This window comes from Balaenoptera borealis, assembly GCF_965194805.1.
Source record: "Balaenoptera borealis genome assembly, chromosome: 11".
NCBI classification, from domain to species: Eukaryota; Metazoa; Chordata; class Mammalia; order Artiodactyla; family Balaenopteridae; genus Balaenoptera; species Balaenoptera borealis.
Window position 1 is genome coordinate 44,038,865 of NC_138868.1, and position 24,468 is coordinate 44,063,332.

Sequence of the window (24,468 nt, forward strand, 5' to 3'; positions counted from 1 at the left end):
AAAAAAAAAAAGCCTGGGTCACACTAAAATGAATGTGAAAAGTTATCTGACTACAGACTAGCCTTGCGCTCTGCTTGAGAACCCTACAGGGATAAAACAAGAATGTAATTTTGTGAAGAGAAAAGGAAAGGAAGGAACTGGACTCAGAAATGCCCTTACACGAAATCAAAATGTTATTCTCACACAACTTCAAACTTGAATTATGTCAATAATTCCACCAAAAAAAAAAAAGTGTGAGATATCAAAATCCTTACAGAAGAACATCATTCTATAAACATGATTTCAAAGCCCCTGTCCCACAAGGGCTGGGGGTGGGGGGAGCTGCAGGGAGGCCAAGGGGATGCAAGAGGATAGTGAGGAAGATGATAAGAGCAATGATGCCTTCCCTCTGAAGAGGAACTTTGCAGCTTACAAAGCCCTTCCACTTTCGTTATCTTCTCTGATGCCCCCAAGACAGTCCTGTGAGGGCTGTGGGGATGCCCGCTTATCTCTGTTTCATGCTCTGAGAGGGGAGGGAGCTGCTGAAGGTCCCGCAGCCAGCAAGGGACAGGTCTAGCAGGTGAGCCTCAGGTCATGTCAGGGCCAAGCATCATCTATGGACCACTACTCACAAAGAACACCCAGGATCTTTCCCAGGGATGTCCATGCATCTTTGTATGAGATGGTGGGAGGAGGAGGTGGAATCATGAGCCTGTTTTGAGCCATTCCTACCAGAGCTCTGTGTACCCTACCTCACAGTATGAGGTTAAAGGGAAAGAAAGCCACTTCTTCCTGCTTTATCTCAATAAAGATGCATGAGCCAGGCATGGTTCTAAGTGCTTCATGTACATTGGCTCATTTTACTATTACAACAGCTCTATGAGGTAGGAACTCCTATTAATACCCTTATTGTACTATTCAGTAAACAGCAAGGTTAAGTAATTTGCCCAAAGGCAAAAAGCTGGAAACTGGTGGGCCAGGAGCCAGGAGCCAGGCAGTCTGGGGCCCAGATGCTGTTCTTTTGACCACTAAGCTATATACTGCCTCACAAGAGGTGCCAGTGTTAGTGGACTCAAACCTGCCGTGGGCCTGGGTACAGGACCCTCACAGCTCCCTGATTTCACCACACCAAGCTTCCTCAACTTCCAGACGCACCATGTTTCAGAAATATGCAGGTCACCACATTCCCTCCCTCCCTCCTTCCACCTCCCATTATTGAGTTACCGCAGGAGGATCGTGTATTAAGGCAAACACCACTTTGACATAACCTAATAACCACCCATCTCCCAGCATTCGGCAAGAATGAATGCTACAGGGCACACGTGCAAACTCGATTCTCAGTCCAGGAGTGATTTCTGTGGGAAGCGTAATTCCATTGTCCTCCTCACCCAGCACATCTTATATCCATAAAACACGAGACCCCCATCAGTCAGGATACCCAGGAATGAAAGGCCCTGCCTCCTAATCCGTGTTTCAGGTACAGCTAGACTCCATCTGGTGACAGAAAGTCAAACCTAATCTGATCTTTTCATTTAAAAACACAGTACCAAACACACACAGCTGTATGTAGAAGGGAGCATTATAACAGAGACATATAATTATTCCCCATTCAATTCTGCTGCTTACTTATTTATTAGCCCCAAATTACTCCTGATATTGTAGCCTATGGTCACTATAAACAACAGGCTTACCTCGAAGATATTGAGGGTTCCGTCCAGACCACCACAATAAAGCCAATGTCACAATAAAGCGAGTCACACAAATTTTTTGGTTTCCCAGTGCATATAAAAGTTATGCTTACACTATATTGGCGTTGATTAAGTGTGCGATAGCGTTATACCTAAAAGCAATGTACATACCTTAATTTCAAAGTACTTTATTGCTAAAAAATGCTAACCATCATCTGAGGCTTCATCAGGTCGTAATCTTTTTGCTGGTAGAGGATCCTGCTTCGTGTAGACCAGCCCCCAGTGCGGTGGCTGGTCTGTTGCAACTTCCAGAAACAAGCTTCCGCAGGAGCAGGGTGCCTGTGCTCTGCACCCAGCTGAAGGGGACGCAGCTACCCCTGCCCCCCCTTTCCAACCACCTGACCCAACCTACACCCTCTCCCCGCCCCCCTCCTCCCCAGCCTCCAGGCTGGGTTCCATCCTCTGACCCCTCAAGAAGCCCCTCTAAACTAGAAAGGATGTCTTCTCTCTCTCTCACACCTGTTCTACTGGTTACACTAGGTCACAAGGTGTTTCCACCCGTGTCTCTGAAGAAGGAATGACTCCAGGGCATGGAATTTACAATAATAAGGAGTCTGGGGGAGAGGGAAGTGCTGAAATCATACTAAGTTAGATGGTCCTAAACAGAAGCCAGAATCGGTGACTGAGGACTACTCGATTCCCCATCCCAAGGCAAGCTGCATACGGACAGGAATCTTTGTCTCTTTTACTCACAGCTATAGCCCTAGTGCCTAGGACAGTGCAGGGCACATTTTGGCACACAGTAGACAACTGGGGTTGTTATTAGCTGAATTGTGTCTCTCCAAAATTCATACATTGAAGCCCTAACCCCCGGAACCTCAGACTGTGATGTATTTGGAGATGGGGTCTTTACGAAGATAATGAAAGTAAAATGAGGTCATAAGGTGGGCCCTAATCCGGTAGGACTGGAGTCCTAAGAAGAGGAGGAGATCTGGACACACAGAGAGACACCAGGGGTGCACGCGGACAGAGCAAAGACCAAGTGAGGACACAACAAGAAGGCAGCCATCTGCAAGCCAAAGAGAGAGGCCTCAGAAGAAACCAAACCCACCAACACCCTCATCTTGAAGCCACTCAGTCCATGGTATTTTGTTATGGCGGCCCTACGGAAGTACTAACAGGGATGAACAAATACATGTATGAATGAAAGAGGGATGAGTCCATGCCTGTCTCATTCTCCATTTTATCTTTGAAGCTTGTGCCAGTATACACGGTGTACTCTCATTTTAAAAGGCCAAAGCAGCAGCCAGTCTCTCCCCAGAGCACCATTTGGAGGCTGACCAGGCTGAAGCTCCTGGGAACAGGGATATGGGTACAATTTCTACCATCAGCATCCCACACTCCAAACAGAACTTCCCACTTCTCCTAGCTCCCTGGGGCTCTCCGGGGCTAGCCGCTTGGCAGAACAGCCCTCAGATGTGACTGCTTGAGAGCTTTCTACTGGCTACCACCCTGTACCTTCTATCCTTACTCAAAGAATAGAGTCTGGGAACAAATACTTCTGGGCATTGGTGTTGTGATGTGATGCCTGGAGCTGCTGCAGCCATTTGCTGACCATGAGAGAGTCTGGGAACAAATACTTCTGGGCATTAGTGTGATGTGATGCCTGGAACTGCTGCAGTCATTTGCTGACATAAGAGGAGGGAGCTGACATGCAAAGGATGGCAGAGAGAAAAATGGAAAGAAGCAGGTCCTTGATGAGGTCACTGAGCTGCTGAGCTAACATACTCTAAGATCACCCTACCTCCAGACTTCTAGTCCTATGAGATAAAAGTTCTCCTTATTATAAAGCCATATTGAGTTGGTTTGTCTGTTACTTGCAGCCAAAAGCCTCCAGCTACATTACATGAGCCAGAATGCTACCGGTATCAACTTTCTGGTTTTATTAGGCAAAATCTGTGGTTCTTGACTTTTTCAAGTTTGGGAACCCCTTTTAACGTCAAAACATTCTACACAACACCCATCTAATAGCAGTCCTACTTTCAGTATCCAATATCTAACAGTCAATAAACTACTATGACTTCCAGTAATGTTTTGAAGTAAATTTGCATTGTAGACAACTAATTCTATCTAAGGAAATCTAAAAACACTCAGGCATAATTTTAGACAACACACATAGAATTAAGTGAGCCTGCAGACAATTCTTGGCTGGGCATACGGGTTTGAGGACACTCACACTAACTGCACAGCCCTTTCCCCCAGCCCCTAAAAAATATCTGGCCCCCAACTTGAGAACCCTCTGACTATACAGAAGATCAAAGACCTTTCCAATTCAGTTGGGGTCCACACTTTATGCTTCTCCTTGTCAATTCAGGTCCAAGAACTATTTAAGACTCACGTCCCCCAGTGAAGTCTTCCCAGATGGTACCCGTCGATTGTGGTCAATTCAAAATTGCCCTCTGATGCTTGCGTAATTAATACCAAGCACATTGGATTTGATTTATTCACACCCAGATAAAAACTTGGTCTCTCGGGACTTCCTGCAGCAAACAAACAAACAAATAAATAAATAAACCTGGTCTCTCATTTTACGTTTTCCCAATTCTCCCACGTGACTGATATATTTCCCAAGGGAAGAAAGGATGGTGGTGACAGTAGTAATAATAAGGGTAGTAGTAGTGGTGGTGGTGGTCCTCGTGACATTTTAGCACGTTATATATTGTAGCCAATGTGCCACGTATTTTACATGATTGTTTAATTTCATCTTCAAAGCAACCTTTGAGATAAGTATATTAGCATTCCCATTTTACCGAAAGAGGACAGTGAGACAGAGTTTAGGTAACTTGCTCGAGGTCACACAGCAAGTAAGGAGCAGAGCTGTGGTGAGAGTCATCCACGCATAAGCATCAACCCAAGCTGGGTGGATGTGGAAATGTGAACGGGCCTCATGGGAGGAGGCCCTCTGACACAACTACATCACCTCCTCCCGAGCCAGTGCAGTGGCCTCCCTGGTGAGCATATCCTGAGACTCCTGTCTCCTCCCCTTACAATCCAGCCTCAAAGTCAAAGAAAACTTTCTAAACCACCAATCCAATCACATCTCTTCCCAGTTCATAAATTCTGCGGGCCAGCTGGTCACTAATAGATACAATCCAGACTCCGAAACATGTTCGCAGTGGAGCCCCAGAAACACTGTTCCAGACTTGGGGTCCATCCACAACAGGTGCAGATCCCCAGATATAAGCCTTTCTTATCTCTGTGCCTTTGCACCCGCTAGAACCCCTGCCTGGAATGCCATCCCATCTCTTCCACACCCTTCCTTGCGGCTAACACCAGTCCTCTCCTCTGCTCACCATCAGCACTCCTCCCGAAGTTACCTCCTAGCTCAAGGGGCACAACAACCGCCTCACCTATCCTTTTCTTGACTCTCTGTCATCGCACTGACCATGCTCTTCATGACATGTCTGTTTCCCTCTCTTGCTGCACGGGAGCTCCGTGAGCACAGGATCTTACCTGCCTTGCTCTGTGCTCTGTCGCCGGTGCCTACAACAGTAGCTGGCCAGACAAGGGGCTCAGTCTTTACTGAATAAATGAATTGTTAGAATCACTGCCTTCGCCCTGTGTGCACCGTGCTGCTCCATTAGCACCTGCCAACCAGTTAATAATCATGTCTCTTCACTGCAAACTCTTCGAAGAACCCCTTGCATCCCACACACCTGACAAAGTGGACACCCAGTGATGACTGCCACATTATTTTCACAAAAGACACATCCACAATTCCGTTCCTTTTTATTTAATATGTCTTTGCTCATTCCTGTTATACAAGCTTAGGAGAGGAAAAAAAAAAAATGTGTTGCAGTTTTGGACTTTTAAAAAGTATAAAAAGCTCCCTTTTGAAAAGGGAAACCAGAAAGTTTCCAGCAAGTCAAAAAATTAGAAGACCTCAAAAACAGGCCCATGCTGGTTTTCTAAGAAGTAACTATCTCTAAATGGAGTATAATCTATAAAAATACTCAATCACTATGCTGTACACCTGACACTACCAATAATATAACAGTGTAAATCAACTATACATCAATTTAAAAAATAAATAGGTAATAAAAACTTTTTGGTTTTCCATTTAATAAACAGTTCAAACAATACAAAATGAATGAGGTGGAAAATGAGAGTCCTTACATAATTCTAAATCCTAAATAAGTGATCACTACTAGCATTTGATGTATATTCTTCTCCCCCCCGTAAAATTAATGCATATCAAATTATATAATATGTACTCATTTCATACATATACACACACACATATGTATATATTAAAAATAGGATCACACTATACATACTGATCTGTAATCTAACTTTCTCAGATAAGTTCTTTGCCATCTTTCCATAACAATACATAAGATGACCTCATCATTTTCAAAAGCTTTATAATATTTACTACATGGTTTTACTGGAGTTTATTCAACTACTCCTTTATCAATGAATGTTCTAAAGTCCTAGTTTGACTAAAATAGAATTACCATATAATCCAGCAATCCTGGGCATATATCCAGACAAAACTCTAATTCAAAAAGATACATGCACCACTATGTTCATAGCAGCACTACTTACAATAGCCAAGACATGGAAGCAACCTAAATGTCCATCGACAGATGAATGGATAAAGAAGATGTCATACATATATACAATGGAATACTACTCAGCCATAAAAAAGAACAAAATAATGCCATTTGCAGCAACATGTATGCAACTAGAGATTATCATACTAAGTGAAGTAAGTCAGAAAGAGAAAGACAAATATTACACAAACTCACTTATATGTGGAATCTAAAATATGACACAAATGAACCTATCTATGAAACAGAAACAGAATCACAGACATAGAGAACAGACTGGTGGTTGCCAAGGGGGAGGGGCGTGGGGGAGGGATGGAGTGGGGGGCTGGAGTTAGCAGATGTAAGCTTTTATGTATAGAATGGATAAACAACAAGGTCCTACTGTATAGCGCAGAGAACTTTTGATATATTCAATATCCTATGATAAACCATAATGGAAAAGAATATAAAAAAAAGAATGTATATATGTATACAACTTAATCACTTTGCTGTACAGCTGTAATTAACACAACATTGTAAATTAACTATACTTGAATTTTGGGACTTCCCTGGTGGTCTAGTAATTAAGACTCCAAGCTTCCAATGCAGGGGTCGTGGGTTCGATCCCTGGTGGGGGAAGTTAAGATCCCACATGCTGCATGGCTAAATAAATAAATAAATAAATGGCTAAATAAATAAAACAGGACTTCCCTGGTGGTCCAGTGGTTAAGACTTCGTGCTTCCAATGCAGGGGGCCCAGTTTGATCCCTGGTCAGGGAACTAGATCCCATGTGCATGTCGCAGCTAAGAGTTCGCATGCCACAACTAAAGATCCCACATACTGCAACAAAGATTCCACACACGGCAACTAAGATCCCGCATGCAGCAACTAAGACCTAGCGCAGCCAAATAAATAAATAAATATTTTAAAAAACAAACAAAATGTTAAAAATTAAAAAAAAAGGGGGACTTCCCTGGTGGTCCAGTGGTTAAGACTCCATGCTCCCAATGCAGGGGGACCAGGTGCGATCTCTGGTCAGGGAACTAAATCCCATATGCACGCTGCAACTAAGAGTCTGCATGCCACAGCTAAGATGCAGCACAGCCAAATAAACAAATAAATGAAATTTTATTTGATATGACATGATATGATATGATAATGATAAATAATAATAAATAAAAGATAAATAAAAAGCAAGGAAATTGTTATTAAAAAACAAAAAACTATTCTACATTTTTTAAAAAATTGCAGTATAAAGTCCTAGTTTGACACTATATTAAACAGTATGGTGAGGAACATACTCATACAAATCTTTCCTTAGGATAAATTATATTAAGTAGAACTGCCAGGTCATAGAATATGCACATTTGACCTTTTAATCCCTGTTGTCAAAATTCCCTCCAGAAAAGTTATGTGGACCCCGACCAGTAATATATAAAATTCCACCACCATCCCACCTCAGTGAAGGGTGTTTTTGATCAACAGAGTTAATACCTTCAGCAGGATAAAATCTCTGACCCTTGGTACCAATTCATACTCACCTCACCAACTCTGCCTCTTCAAGAAAAGCAGGCATGATTCTATTCTGGTCCAGGGTTCAAGAGCCTTACCAAGGTTAACTCTGGGCTGCACTAGAGGCACACATAACTGCACAGACCTCAAGTGAAGACCACTATTTCACAGAGGGGTCCTTAGCTCCGGGCTCTGACCACAAAGCAAAGGGATCACAGGAAGGATCCCTTGTCAGTGTACAGAGAGCCTGTAGCTTCTGCAAGACAGACCCTCATGAAGAAGCAGCCGTGCAGCAAGTATGTATATCCCCGCTCATCATTCTTGTCTTCTAAGGGACTCTGGGAACTGCCACAGCAGAGCTAGAGCCAAGAGCACATACAGTAAGTCCCCTACATACGAACGAGTTCCATTCCGAGAGCACATTCGAAAGTTCAATTTGTTCATAAGTCCAACTGTTAGCCTAGGTACCCAACTAACACAATCGGCTGTATAGTACTGTACTGTAATAGGTTTATAATACTTTTCACACAAATAATACATAAAAAACAAACACACAGAAAAAAGAAAAAAATTTTAATCTTACAGTACAGTACCTTGAAAAGTTCAGTAGTACAATACAATAGCTGGCATACAGGGGCTGGCATCGAGTGAACAGGCAAGGAGAGTTACTGACTGGAGGAGGGAGAGGAGGTGGGAGATGGTACAGCTGAAGGATCCTCAGCAATAGGAGACGGGTGGGGTGGGGGGCAAGCTGCAATTTCATTCTTCTTTAATATACTTTCAGTATGAATACGGATCAACACTTGGAGCATCAAAACTTTTTATTTTTTTGAAGAATATTTCTACAATTCTTCCCTGCCTTCCTAAACAGAGTTCACTAGACAGAAGCATGTTTCTTAAGGATCACAGTCATACCATGAACACCCACAGGGGTGTTGACCACTCAAAACAACAGGGCAATGAGGGCTGAAGAACCCCAGTTTAATATACTTTTAAAATGTGTCTACTATTGAGTTTGTCTCTTCCCATATTATCAGCTATCAGCTTCTCTCTCTCCAGCAGATGCCCCCTCTCTACTTCAGAGCCATAAATGGTCCCCTCCAGTCATTTATGCTATGGGAAGCAGTAATTAGGTAGGTTAGAATTACAAATATATTAACAAACAGAGCATAGAAATCACCTCTGAGTGATGTAGCTAAGCTTGGGGAGGTCACTGTGAGTGAAGCAGTTAAGTTCTGGTGCACAGACTTTGTGAAAACTCATTCAAGAGCCATCATTACATTGACTATGTGCCTTAAAATGGCTTGCAGATAGCTCTATCACATCCTTGGGGGGAGGGATTTTGTTTCTGACACACAGAGGCAGGGAGCTGGTTGGCCGCCAAAGGAAAAAGCATGAGGAGGAGTGGAAGGGTGATCCTAAGGTCTTGGGTCCAGTGTTTTCGAAAGAACACATCAACTGCTTTCCTCCACAGAAAATGAGAGAAACATCCAAGCACACAAGCACAGCACCGCAGGTATACAAGTCTTCTGCTGGCATGCTACTGCTAACAAAAAAAAAGTGTCGCAAATGTTGTTATTCCTTTCCCTTACTTAAGCTTTCTAGAAAATCTCCAAATAGCCAACAATCTAGAGCCAACGGGTTTTACAAACCAAAACTCTCCTCTTAGGCACAGCCACTGAGATCTACAAGTGTCACATGGCCTGGTGAAAAGAGTGTTGGGGTCAAGGTCAAAAGATGACCTTGGGCCAATCATATGCCCTTTCTCAGCTTAGTTTTCCCATCAGCATAAAATGGGGATGACACCTGCTCTTCTCTGGGAAAAGAGGGCCGTCGTGGGGAGTGTGAGGAGATACAGCTGTGACCACCACTACTCTGCCGGAGTCTGCTAGGCTGCCCCTCCCACTCAAGCCTGCATGAACTGCAGGACACGTGCATGGGGAGCACCACGTCTGGTCCGGCCACACCAGAGGACCTTTTTTTTTTTTTTTTTAAAGTAACGATTCTTTTTTTTTTTTTTTAAGAGAGGGGTTGTTTCTTCCTTTATTTATTTATTTATTTATTTATGGCTGTGTTGGGTCTTCGTTTCTGTGCGAGGGCTTTCTCTAGTTGTGGCAAGTGGGGGCCACTCTTCATCGCGGTGCACGGGCCTCTCACTATCGCGGCTTCTCTTATTGCGGAGCACAGGCTCCAGATGCGCAGGCTCAGTAATTGTGGCTCACGGGCCCAGCTGCTCCGCGGCATGTGGGATCTTCCCAGACCAGGGCTTGAACCCGTGTCCCCTGCATTGGCAGGCGGATTCTCAACCACTGCGCCACCAGGGAAGCCCCACCAGAGGATCTTGACAGTCCTAGAAGGAGCCAGGTAGGAAAGGGGCTCAATGACAAGTTTCCAATTCCACACAGCAGGCTGCAGCCCAGAAGCTCCACTGTCAGCTTCAGAAATATCTTGGCAATGGTTTTTAACAGCAGAATCACCCTCTGTCAAAGGAAACCTTACATATGCCCCCAATATATAAAACAGATAAAAAGTGGTATTTGAATTTCTTAATTATTTAATTTATAGTATTTATTTATTATAAATACAGCGAGGCTGCTCTCATGAACATAAGATTAAATTACAAATGAAACATCCAATATATTTCCCTTTTATTTTTCCTACAGTATAAGAAATATAAAGAAATATAAAGCAGGAATACAAAATCCTGATTCACAAATAGTGCAAATGGTATCTATTTAGCCTTTTACTTGCAGCCTCAGGAATCCATTCAATTAAACTAACCAGAAACCTAAACTTAGGACAATAAGAATTTTTTTTTTTTTTTGGCTGCGTTGGGTCTTTGTTGCTGCGCGCGGGCTCTCTCTAGTTGCAGCGAGCGGGGGCTACTATTCGTTGCGGTGCGTGGGCTTCTCATTGCGGTGGTTTCTCTTTTTGCAGAGCACGGGCTCTAGGCACATGGGCTTCAGTAGTTGCAGCATGCAGGCTCAGTAGTTGTGGTTTACGGGCTCTAGAGCACAGGCTCAGTAGTTGTGGCGCAGAGGCTTAGCTGCTCCACAGCCTGTGGGATCTTCCCGGACCAGGGCTCGAACCCATGTCCCCTGCATTGGCAGGTGGATTCTCAACCACTGTGCCACCAGGGAAGCCCCTAGGAAATTTTTATTTCAAGTTGGATTACATTTCTTATTAGGAAATGTTCAGTTTGGAGGGAGGTGAAGAATGGTTTCACTGGCCAGTTTAAGCTTTTATGTGTGGAGGAAAGGACTGTTAAAATGTATCTTGGAACATAATTCAATGTTCAATGAGGTCAGCTCTAAAAATCCCCAGATACTTGGTACCAGGCTCTGACAGATATTTATGCAAAATTCAAGAGTCAAATTTATTTTGTTTCACACACTAAGTTCAAACTAAGTTTCGATTTCATCACTGACATTCTACCAGCCTTTGTAAATATGCACAGTGAGAACATAAGCCCATATTGCCTAATGGAACTCATTCAATTTATTGTAAAAGTTTCAGCAATATACACAAGCAAGGGTACCAAATTATATTTGAGAGATTTAGGTAATGGAGTTTGTCAGCCAATGTAAAAAAGTGATTTATTGCCTCATTTGAAATATCTGGAGCTCAACCTTTCCTTGAGTGGTCAACAAACTCTAGTATGAAAAAGTAAACTCCTAAGAATTATTATCCACGTCATTACAAATAACTCATAAAAATAAAAAGACAATATCTTAGAATAATGCCCACACTGTATATTACACACATAGCATCGCTCTAAAAGGTTACCTACTGAATAAGCAGAGTTTTGTATATACAACACACAACTTTTGGTAACAGCTGGTATACAAACCAGCACTTCGGCACTTTTTGCTGCCATTGTTCTCACAATATAAGATGAAATTTTCTTCACTTCTGTATGTGTCAAGTACTTGAAAGAGCTGGTCTTTCTCATGTTTGCCTGGATAAACACATACAAATGCAAGCAAAATGCTGACAACTGCACCACCCACACTTCCGCTGGGGTACATCGTAAGAGCATTCGTCATACAGCCCCAGCACTTTCATTAAATGGGGAGCATTTGGTTCTTCTCTGTATGCATCACTCTACAATGACACTAAACACCTTCACAGAGCACTGTGAAGCTACAAGTGCATGTTCCATGTCAGGCTGAAACTTGGTGGTGGAATTCTACGATTCTTTTTTTTTTATATATTTATTTACTTATTTACTTATTTATTTTTGGCTGTGTTGCGTCTTCGTTTCTGTGTGAGGGCTTTCTCTAGTTGCGGCAAGCGGGGGCCACTCTTCATCACGGTGCGCGGGCCTCTCACTATCGTGGCCTCTCTTGTTGTGGAGCACAGGCTCCAGATGTGCAGGCTCAGTAGTTGTGGCTCACGGGCCTAGTTGCTCCATGGCATGTGGGATCTTCCCAGATCAGGGCTCGAACCCGTGTCCCCTGCATTAGCAGGCAGATTCTCAACCACTGCGCCACCAGGGAAGCCCCAATTCTACGATTCTTAAGAACAGGGTAAACCCTTGGGATCCAGGAACATGTGAGGAGATACACAAGACCTGCTGTCTGTTCTCAAAAACAGAAATGACTAGAAAGAAAAAATATGGATTCCCCGAGAGCGGCTGTCAGCTCAGCTCCTGCCTCAGCCCTCAAGCCAAGCAACAAATGCAGCCTCAAAGCGGTGCAGAAGTGCAGTGCATTCCACCCTTCCCTCCCTCCCAGAGGATGGAGGCTCACTCCATTCATCCACTCACTCACACATTAATTTGGTCAACCCACAGACAACCACTGGATGTCTACTTCGCAAGGCATATGCATGGTGTATGTTTCCATGCACATAAATTTAATTATATTTTATTTTGGAGAGTTCCTCAATACCCTTAAAAGTAACCTGAAGATACCCAAAATGAGTGACCATCACGAGAACCAGGACTCACTTCTGTTAACCAAACAGGTACAGCACTTGGCAAATGTTAACTATTACTATCACATCCAAATACTTTGACTTGTACAAGCGTGCTTTCAGCTTCTGTGTGCCAGGCAGGATACACAGATAAGATCCAGTTCCTGCCCTCAAGGGGCTCAGAGGGAGGGAATGGAGTAAATCCAAGATACAGAGGACAATGTGATAAATGCAAAGGCAGAGTAACAGTATGGGGGACTAGGGGAAAGGAAAGAAGGCTTAGTTACATTATCCTGAAGGAACCGGGAAGGCTTCTGTGAAATGATGTACATTCTTCTCTTTAGAGAGAAGCAAGAGCTGAACAAAAGCAAGAACATATATATCCCAGGTAGATGCAGGAGGAAGAGAAGGCACGGAGGCAGAAGAAACAGTTGAGTGTGGCTGAAATAGAGGAATAATGGGTGGGAGTGGCTGGCCAGGAGGCTGGGAGGGAGCACTAAGACTTTCTCATCAGCAGGCTTAATATGATTCAGGTCGCCTGGTCTCAAACACTTCAATCATCTGTAAAGTGGAAAGAGTGGCTCCTCCAGCAAATTCCACATACCAAACTGAGTGGTCACACTGCATTCTCCCTGTGCTTGGCAGGAGGCTTGGCCCATACATACATCATCTTCCTCTGGTCTAGGTACATGGAGGGAAGCTCCCAATACAAACCAACCACAATGCCGACTCAGCCATAGTAGAAGATAAATATAATACATGTCTCTGACTTGGCAGGAGTCGAGTTCCTCTAACATAAGTCTTTCCATGCTCTAAAATCCATGCAGTTTTTTAAAAGCACGCCCAAGGCCACTCTGCTTCCAGGGGATTTGAGGTTTTAGCCAATTTGCTTATAAGATGGCTGTGCAAATTTGCACTATCCCACGAGCATGGGTTTGAAATGGAGGGGAGGATCTCAGCTATAACAGGGAAGACTTTTAATAAAGAGCAGAACCCAGAGCCCATGCAATAGATAGCTGCTCTTGCAGGTGAACCCACGCTGGGCACTGCTCACCCAGCTCTCCAAGGGATGCAGTAACCAAATCCCACTGGCCCCAAATTCACTCACTTCACAGATACATTCTGAATGCCTATTATATGCAAAGTACCACGGAGACCATAAAGGTGTGCAAGCCACAGCCCGAGCCCTGAAAGGGTTTACAGCTTAGGAGGAAGGACACCTACAAAAGCCAATAAAGGGACTTTCCTGGTAGTCCAGTGGTTAAGACTCCACGCTTCCACTACAAGGGGCACGGGTGTGATCCCTGGTTGGGGACCTAAGATCCCGCATGCTGCATGGTGCAGCAAATAATAATAATAATAAAAGCCAGTAGATGGTGAAAGTGCCATTAAGACGTTGATGGGCCAAAGGAAGTAAAGGTCCCTTCTGGTCAAGAAGGAAGAGACTTCCTAAAGGAGGTAGCTGCAGAGAAATGGAGGAGGTTTTCAACACAAAACAGTTGGAAAAGGTGCTCCTCTTTTCTGAGCCCTTGCTATGCATCACTTCAATCCCACAACAAACCAGTGTGCCAGGTGATACCGCATGGACTGGGCATGGAAATCCTGGTGAGCACATTGTCACACACATCATGGGTGGTAGAGCCCTCGTTCTCTGCTACAGAAAGCCTTTCTGCTAGAGGGAATGGCATGAGTACAGCCGGTATGGGATATGAGAAGAATCCAACATGTTGGAAGGACACATTGTAGGACATCCGGCTGGAAACATACACTGAAACCACACAGCAGGGGCCTCATCTACCTGGCCTTAGGAGAATGTGTTTGTTGACTGGGTGATGAAGCACGTAGGGAAGAGGAAGCTTTGGAGAAACAAGAGTCCAGGATCAGGCATAGCGGCTAAGAGCCACTGGAGCCAGCCAGCTCTGACACCTACTAGGTGTGTAACTGTGGACAAGGTCTTTAACTTCTGTGTGCCTCCACTTCCTCATCTATTAGATGGGGATGATAATACTACCTAATTCACAGAATTGTGACACTAAATGAATTTGCAAAGCAATAAGAATAATGCCACCCATAAAAACTGCTATAGAAGTGTCACGGGATGATGGTGACAATGAAGCAGCCTTAATTAACCAGATGAGACACCCTGAAGTTGGGATATTATCTCAGAGATGACTAGAGTAATCCAGACAAGAGAAAGGATGGTAGCAGCTACCGGGAGGGGGGACGGGGGGAGGGGGGAGAGAGGAAGTAAACGATCTGAGAGATCAGAGAACTCGAAAGGGGAGGAGACGGTTGCAGCCTGGGAGAAAAGCAGTGCTGCTGGAGGGGCTGCTCAGCCATAAAAGCACTTGGCAAAGACTTAGAGGACTCCTCGCTAGACTTCAATCCTTACACACCCAGGGGCAGTCCTCAGAGCCTCAAATCTTCCATCTCGAAAACGGAGTCAACAATCCTTACCCTTTCTACTCTCAGCATTGTCATGAGGAGCTAATAGGGCAGTGGATTTGGCCACAGGATGTTAAGACATAACGCACTGTACAGATGGGAGGCATGAGTCGGGACAAGGGACTAGTTGGGAACGAGCCCAAGGAAAGAGAGGCACTCTACTCAACCTTGTCCATGATGTTCCCAGAGAGTAAGACTGAGGGTCAATTCCAACATCCTCGCCCTGCACAGCTGCAGGCTGGTACCAGCCCAGGACCAGGGACACCTGAGGCTGCCACGGCACTGAGGGTAGAACACACAAAGGTTCAAGGGGCAGACCCCCAGTGCTGACAGCAGAATTCACCATTCCAGCGCACAACGGGGATAAAAGAAGCCCATAGAAAACCCAGTTGGCTCTACCTCCTCCAGCTCTCCAGTTATAAAGTCTGTAAGCAGATCAAAAGAAGGGTTCCGGAGCCAGCCAGGGATGGGGACGAGAAAACCAGCCCCTGAGGGCTGCAGCAGGCGGCACCCGCCACCAGCAGTTTGCCTTCCATTAAAGCCAAGTGTTTGTTTACATTTCCTGCATCATCTTGTCACTTTCTGGATAGGATTTCTTACAGAAACTCATCTTTTTCATGTTGAGTGTAGTCTACATAGTCCAGGAGACCATAAAGAGCAGCAGCTCGCATACCCTACCTAAGTTCTCTTTATTTGAGCTTCGGGAGGAACTCAGGAGCCCCGGCCCCGAGTCTCTTCTCCAGCAGACCCTGCACCTCCCTATCACATCCTTCACCACAGAAGACTGGGACGGTGTCCTTAACACAACTCTCTCCCTCCCACTACCCTGGAGTTCCTTGAACTTCCCTGAACTAGCCGAGAGTTCTCATCCTTCTCTGAGTCCCCACCACCCAACACAGACCCTAGCATATAATGAACTGAAATGTCACCCCACCTTTTGGAATCCAAAAGCAGTGAGAACCCACAGGCACAATCTGCTCCAAATACTCAACTTTGCCCCTTACTCAAAAGTCTTTTAATATAGCAGCACCTCATGTCTTCAAGCCTCCCTGTTTGGTTTTCCAAAAACCTGACTTCCGAGGTCAAAGGAAAGGCCTAATTTAGGTTTGTGACCTTAGCCTGTGTTTCATTTTACAGTTTTGATTTGTTTGATACAGGTTGCGGAGAAGTAAAAGCCCTTATCACTCCAAAATACAGTTACCAAATTCAAACCACTCCAGAATAGGGCCTTCTCCCTTCAACCAACTTTTTCAGCTGACTTTTAACAGTTTTAAAGTTGATAAACTAGAGGAAGTGCTTTATTTAAAGAAAGAAAAAAAGATCTAAGTAAACAGTTCCCAGAGTTCTCTAAGAATTTAGACTCAAAGAACACAATCTGTCTACACAAGGATAAATGCAGTTTTATTAAAGAAAACACAGCGGGCTTACATACACTCTTCAAACAGTGTACACTGTCCACACGAAGAAGCAAACAAATTCAAAGCGGGTGGGACAGGGTCATCAGTGGGGAAGTGCCATGGTTTTTCGCTCAAAAGCTGAACCACAAGGCAGGCAAGTGTCAGAGACAGACTTTCTCAAGGTATCTCGAATGGCGCTCAAGGAGATGACCACAGAATCATGCGGTGGAGTTACTGTGATTGTTTTCAAAATAATTTTTATTGAAGAAACAATCAACCGAACTACTTATAATCTGCAAAACCAAGCCCCTTGGCACCAAATGTGTTAAAAGCCTCCAATAGCACTGGAGTTTCAATTTATTCCAAATATAGACCTGAAATCACAAACTACAGAGCCAAAGCCGCAGTGTTTTAAATGTCTGACCAACTCCATCGAAATACCCCACACTTCTCGTTTCAGAGTGAGGGAAAAATAAATGAGTCAAGAAACACAATTTCTAGAAATTCTTCCATTATAGGAGGGACAGTCTAAAGATCCGTGTGGCTTTTAGGAAAGCCAGCAGAAACTAGAACACATGCAAAAGTTATTTCCATTGCACACTGCACATAAAACGTCACTTTTCCAACCATTTTAAAACACATGGTACGTTTACAGTTTTGATTTTTCTCTCACTACTTGAGTTTTGTCAAGCACCTGGATGTTAAGAGTTATAAAAATGAATGAAGGGGCTTCCCTGGTGGCACAGTGGTTAAGAATCCACCTGCCAATGCAGGGGACACGGGTTCGAGCCCTGGTCTGGGAAGATCCCACATGCCGCGGAGCAACTAAGCCCATGCGCCACAACTACTGAGCCCGTGTGCCACAAACTACTGAGCCCGCACACCTAGAGCCCGTGCTCCGCAACAAGGGAAGCTACCGCAATGAGAAGCCCGCGCACCGCAACAAAGCGTAGCCCCGCTCACTGCGACTAGACAAAGCCCATGCACAGCAATGAAGACCTAACACAGCCAAAAATAAATAAATAAAATAAATTTGTTTTAAAAAAAAAAAAAATGAATTAAGATTCTGTTCCTGCCCATAAGGTGCTCACAAGTTGGGTATCTGTACCCAAAATGAAAGGGTTTAATAAATAGATGATATGAATTTCAGTAAGGGACTTTTAGTAATAGAAAAAAGGTCCAAAGTTCTTTGCAGCAATATTTTATTTTCCCTAGTTAAAGAAAAAAAAAAATTAACCTAACCAGAATGATCTATCAGAGAGACGCTGCTAAACCCAAAGTGGTGGGATGTGACCGGGAGCATTATTTACCAAAGGACTGGCCGGGGACGAGACCTGCACTAGCTATCGATCATCATCAATCTCCACGCTTCACTGTGACTTTCTACCACTTCGTCAGCTTTCATAGATTAAAACACTCCAGGCCAGTCCTTGATTCAATTGGTAGATAACTACTGCTTCCCTCAAAAACCATATATTCACTTTAATCCATTTGAATAATTTCTCAAACTATGGGCTGAATTCTAACTGGAATCCAAGTCCACACAATCCCACATGAAGCTAATCTTCAACTAGAGGGCCAGAAGCTCTGGTTACTGGGATTTCACTCATTCCAACTCATTTAACAAATATTCATTGAGCACCAACTGCCAGGAATTTTCTAAGCACTGAGCAATTCCACTGGAAACTAAAACAGACTTGGAACCTTCCCTTGTGGGGCTTACAATCTAGCAGTCAGAGCATCAACAAAGGAATTTTACTGAGGGAAAGGAACATGATTCAGGATAACAGGCAGCTGGGCTGGGGAAGAGACGGGATGGGCACCCACCAGATAAGATGGTTAGTTAGAGAGAGTTTCTATGAAGACAAACCCTACAGAAGATACATTCTTAAAACTTGCAAAACACCTGTTACAAAGGTTGGTGTGACTGTTACCAAAAAAATTTTCTGAATAACTAGTATATATGATTTAGAAAAGACAAAAATGTTTAAAAATAGAATGAGGCTAAACTAATCTATAAACTTAACAGAACCCCAATAAAAATAGTTTCTGAAAAATTTTTTGACTAGACAAAAATGCGTCTAAAAGTGTAAACAGACAGATAAACACACCTGTGAAGAAAGCCAGGAAAAAAATCTTAAAGAAGAAAGTGATGAAAAGTGAGTAGCTGAATTATACAGCAAAACCCCTCACAGAGCTATGGTAATTAAAGCTCCAGGTAGATAATGGAGCACATGTGAATTTAGTTTACCAATCTATAGAGAAAAGAGTCAATGAATTGTGTTAGGACAAGACAAGCATTAAGTTAAAAGGTTTGGATCTCTACCTCACTCTTTCTACCATACCAAACAAAATCTAGACATATTCAACTATGTAAAGTATATTGACTTCTTTTTTTTTTATGTGGAAGACATTTTTCCAATAATTTCAGGGTAAGATAGTCCTTTGCATGCAAATGAAAAACCTAGAAACCATAAAGGAAGAGTTGATAAATTTGATGTAAAATTAATTTCTTCATGGAAAGTTATGTAACAGGGAAAGTGAAAAAGGCAAATGACAAACTGAGAAAGAATATGTGCAATTACCCTACCCCACAGGCCCCTGACGTTTCGCTGGGACATTAGCAGTGCTTCTCAAATTTTAATGTGCATACTCTTCACCTGGAATCTTGTTAAAGTCAAGATTCTAATTTGGCAGGCCTGGAGTGGGGGGGTCTCAGAGTCTACATCTCTAACAGGCTCCCGGGAATACCAAGTAGCTAAATTTCACAGAACTTTTCTAATTAAAGAGACGTGGGGCCAGAACTGAGGGGGGCTCAGATACCTCATAAGAATCACTTGGGAAGGTTTCAGAACCTTGGTCCAAACTTCACCATTGGACATTCTGATTTAGAAGATCCAAGGTGAACAGGAGGAGTCAGTATTTTTTTTTTTTTTTTAACTCTCCAGGTGACAAAGATATTCAGCCTGGTTTTAAATCCAGTGGACAAGATCGTCTGAGTCCCTTCCTGCTCTTTTCTGTGCTCTGAATACTACAGAGAGACATGTTTGAACTGGTAGTTTAAAACCACTTCTTTCCCACCCCCAGACCTCCCTCCCCTACCCACACATCACCTTCCTGCAGCCTTGTCCTAACATAGTCTCCTCTCACAACAAAGGCTGACAGAAGTACAGAAGCAGAGCAAAGGAGGCCCACAAGCATGGTTAAGTGGCATCCCAGTGATGGTTTACCCACTCGCTGTTTAACCACTTATTGGCTGTGTGATCCTGGGTTAGCCTCCTAATCTCCTGGACTGTATTTCCTTACTTATACAAACCAAGTTGTTGTGAGGGTTTAAATAAGTGAATCTATTAAAAGAACTGTGTAAATTGTAAAACATCATGTAAACATTAGATGTTTTTACTAGATGTGACATTGGGAACACACTTGTCTAAACCTGAACCCCTCATGTCCATGTCCCAACAAATTTCTACATTGTCCCCCTTTCCAATCCCTTCTCAATTTAAAGACAAAAAAAAAAAACTCTCCAGGTTTCCGCTTTCTAAATATACAAGCAAAACAGGCAGAACATAAATACTAAAAACAGAACTACCATATGACCCAGCAATTCCACTCCTGGGCATACAACCGAAAAACACTAATTGGAAAAGATACATGCACCCCAATGTTCATAACAGCATTATTTGCAATTGCCAAGACATGGAAGCAACCTAAGTATCCATCAACAGATGAATGGATAAAGAAGATGTGGTATGTGTGCACAATGGAATACTACTACTCAGCCATAAAAAAAAAAGAATGAAATTTTGCCATTTGCAACAACATGGATGGACTTGAAGGGCATTACGCTAAGTGAAATAAGTCAGAGAAAGACAAATACTGTATGATCTCACTTATATGTGAAATCTAAAAAATACAACAAACTAGTGAATATAACAGAAAAGAAAGACTCACAGACATAGAGAACAAACTAGTGGTTACCAGTGGGGAGAGGGAAGGGGGCAAGGGCAGTATAGGGGTAGGGGATTAAGAGGTACAAACTATTATGTATAAAATAAGCTACAAGGATATATTGCACAACATGGGGAATATAGCCAATATTTTATAATAACTATAGATGGAGTATAAACTTTAAAAACTGTGAATCACTTTCTTATATAATATTATACATCAATTATACGTCAATCAAAAAAAAAAGGGAGGAAAAGTTTCCAAACTTTCTCAGTTAAAAAAAAAAAAACAAACCCGCAGGTAGAACGTGTTATATCAAGCCTAAACTAAAAATGGCTTCCAATCTGTAAAAGATGCCAACAAATACTGCATATGTCTCCTAATGTACACGGTAAGGGTTTTCCAAAACAAATTCTATCCTCTTTAACAACTTCTACTTTGTTATTTCTAAATGTTAAGTGTCACCTAAATCTTCCTCCCTGCTCATTTATACTGCCACCCCCACTGCCCTCCAATCTGGGGAACTGCAGATGAAGCAGGCCTTTTGTTTCTGACACCATCCCCAGGGGCACACACACACATCTTATAGGTCTCCTCAAGAGAGGCGTTTGCTATTTAATCCATTTGCTAATAAAATGAACCTGGACGGTTCCCTGACAGAGGAAGCTTGAAGCACGTGCAGAATATACACACTGGATTTATCATCAGGAAGCATTTGCCAAAGGCCACTGAGCGCATGCTTTTCCACACTGATCAGAGATGGCAGGGGAGGAAGTGAAGGGTGGTGCCACTAGGCAGGACACCCAGGTCTAATGACACACCTGGCCTGCCTCCTTCCAGGTGCTCAGCCAACCAGAACTCCTCAGTGCCCCAGGGTATGACTGGGAAAATTCCTCACCTGCCACATTTGAACCAAGCCACCGCACAACCTAAACCACATGGCAAACCAGGCAGCAGAAAGGCCTACATAAGGCCTGGAAATGTTCCAGTCTGAAACACAGGTTAGGAGGGTCACCCTATTGTTACTACCTGGTTAGTTCCCTCAGACGGAATCCATACTGGAGAACTGGGTCCAGGACAGCAGCCCCGCCCTTGCAGACCAAGCAGAAGCTGTGTGCTATCGCACTGAGTAGGGCCTCTCCAGAACACCACACAGGGCTTATTTCCCAGCAAACTAGTCGGCCAGAGACCATCTGGTTTCAATTAACAGAAACCCACTCCCACTAACCTAAGGAAAAAAAAAAAAAAAAAAAAGGTAGGGGAACGTGGGTTCATTATAAGGCCAAGGGGTCTATCAGATGACCCCGAATCAGGAACTGCAGCCAGCCCTCATGGGAAATGGAAACCAGGAAATGGAAAACCATCCGGAAATGAGACTATTCCCAAGGTCTCTCATGTCCTCCTCTGCACAACAGCTTTGTTCTCTTCTCTCTGCAAAGCAGTTTTAATTCTATGCTTCTGTGTACCCATGGGTCAAACATCTACTCCCCAGTTAGCTTTTCCCTGAACTGTAGGGTGACCAACTAGGTGACCATCAAAGACCAACTAGGATTGCTGTCTCAATCCCAAAAGATTCAGGAGAGAGAGCTCAACTCAGCTTGGATCAGACAGCCCCCTTTGATCCAAACATCAGAGAGAAGGTGGGTAAGTTGGTCTAACTATAGAGGATATCTACCTGACTGGCACAATTACAAAAAATGACAATATAAATGACAACAGCTTAATGAACTCTGACCTTTTTTAAAGCCACAAGGTTTCCAAAGGTACCATCTTGTCTTCTTATCATCACTCCAAGGAAGCACAGCTGTACAGCCAGATCCTCAAATAACAGATAAATGTCTTCTTTGTAGTTTGCCTGTTGGTTGCTTGGGTCGGAGAAAAAAAGCACTTTGTTGTTATCAAATAGGAATTTATTTCTGGTTCCTCCTTTCCTCTTTACAGGAGGGTTCTCGGCAGGAATCTTGCCTGGAAACAGGCAGAACCCAGCCAGTACACAAAAATGTCCTTGAATCACGAATGCAGAGGTAGGGGAGAGACACAGTCATGGTAGAGAAATACACACACAGAACTAAAGCCCTCTGGGGCAGACATACTGAAAATAATTCTCCATAGGAAGAATCTGTTCAGTGTAAAGGTTAAGCAAGGCTCCTTCCTTCCTTACAAAAGCGTCTGGGTTTTTCATAAAGTAGACCCAAAGAGTCCATCAGTGGGGGGTCTACTTCACCTAGGGCAACAATCACATTCCTCCCAGATCATGGGCTGCTCTGTGTGGTTGCTAATAAGATAATCTGTTACAGGAGGCTTACAAATCCATTTACATTGATTTTAATTAATGAATCAATCCCTGAGCCTGAACAACTTGGTCCAGAGAGGGTAAGCAATTCAAGATTCAATCTGCACTCCCAGCCTGAAAGCTACATTAAAAAGAAATTAACTCTCAGATCAATGCAGGACAAATAAAAATAATTGGGTTTGTATCTCTTACAACATAAGAAAAAAATCTCTTCCAAGTTTAGACAGTTACTCTTCACACATTAATAAGGGGAATATATTTTCAGTGATTTCCTAACAAACTCACCTAGGACTAACGGGTTTTTTTGGACAAGCCTGAAATCTGGAAAACCAAAGTCAGATATTATGACTCTTAGTCCAACCTCTGAAATGAAGATGAGCCCAATTTTCTCAAAAACTCATCAGAACCTCTCAGCTCAGACTGAAGTTGAATAGAGAGTTACCCAAACACAAAATACAAACAACAAGTAAGAACAAAGTGGCACCCACCAGCCTGGCTGTGCCCTGAATCAGCCAGGCTTCATTAAGAAGGCAGGCAAACTTTTTCATTTGCTTTTACTTTATCCTTTACAAAGGCTGAAATAGAATTTGACCTTTCTGAGCCATCGCTAACTATGAATTGGAAACAAGCTCAATTTAAAAGACGGCATCAATATGTGACTGCTCATCGGTTCATTTTTCTCTTCTGTTTCCTCATCTTTTTCACAGGGTTTGTCTACCCACTCTATTTTTAGACTCCTATCAGAACTTCCAATGACTCCTTGTAAACCTAGTGGAAAAAAGTCTAGTTTCAGTCCCACTTTCTCAAATCCCCCAGCTGGCCAACACCAATTAGCATCGGAGAAGAACATTAGAGTTAATAACTGAAAACGTATCACACTCAATTTTAATTTTTTTTAAGATGGAAAAAGTTCATAAACTCACCAGCAAACCGTAAAGCAGCAGAGAGACACCAGCCTGAGTCTGCCCCCACTTATGAAGGCAAACAAGGGGGGTGCTGCTCATAAAAGAGAATAAATACATACAGGGTGTGGAGACCCATGACTTTGGGAGGCAGCATTTCACGTTTCTCCCTCACTCTTTACAATATTTAATAAAAGAGTTATCAAATTGATTTTGAAGTCAGTAAGACTGGCCTGAAACACTGCAAAAGGAATTAAAAAAAAAAAAAGACCCTGTACATAAGGAAGTAAACTGCAAGAAAAAGCAAGAGCAAGAGAGCCAGGCCAGAGCTCGGGCGGGCTGGCACTCGTGTGTTTTCCTCTCCCTCCCTCCATCCCTCCCTCCCTCCTTCCCTTTCTTTCTCTCTCTCCCTCCTCTGACATCCCGACTAGGCGAGCAAAACAAAAGAAGTTGATACTTCAGCTATGCATATGGACTCCAGAGCTTTCTGCCCCTAATGTCTGCTTGCATGCCCTCAAGTTTTAGGATTCACTGGACGCTTAACTAAAGCTCCCTGAAACATTTCCTGTGCATTTCTGGGGGCACCTCAGCGGACCCAGCCAGCTGCCTTTCCTGGCTGAGTTGTGCGGGGCAGGGTATGCCAATGCAGCCTGACATTCAGAGCAAGACCACAAATTATAAACAGTTTCAGTAAATTGACTTGAGTGTCTTTGTTCCTCAGACATACATCTTTCTACCACTTACAAAGGCAGGCAGCAGAACCTAACCACCAATGCGACTATAGCCAGGAC

At 43.4% G+C, this 24,468-nt stretch overlaps 1 protein-coding gene and 1 long non-coding RNA gene across 2 annotated transcripts in view; both read right to left on the bottom strand.

Moving 5' to 3' along the window:
- Positions 1 to 24,468, bottom strand: part of TEAD1 (TEA domain transcription factor 1) — a 264,328-nt gene that overhangs the window by 219,933 nt on the left and 19,927 nt on the right. The window lies entirely within an intron of this gene.
- LOC309605620 overlaps positions 9,804 to 24,468 on the bottom strand; it is a 34,078-nt gene continuing 19,413 nt past the window's right edge. The window contains exons 2-3 of the long non-coding RNA XR_014231440.1: positions 22,218 to 22,347; positions 9,804 to 10,122 (exon numbers count right to left, since the gene is read on the bottom strand). This is a non-coding gene — a long non-coding RNA (uncharacterized lncRNA). The remainder of the gene's footprint in view (positions 10,123 to 22,217; positions 22,348 to 24,468) is intronic.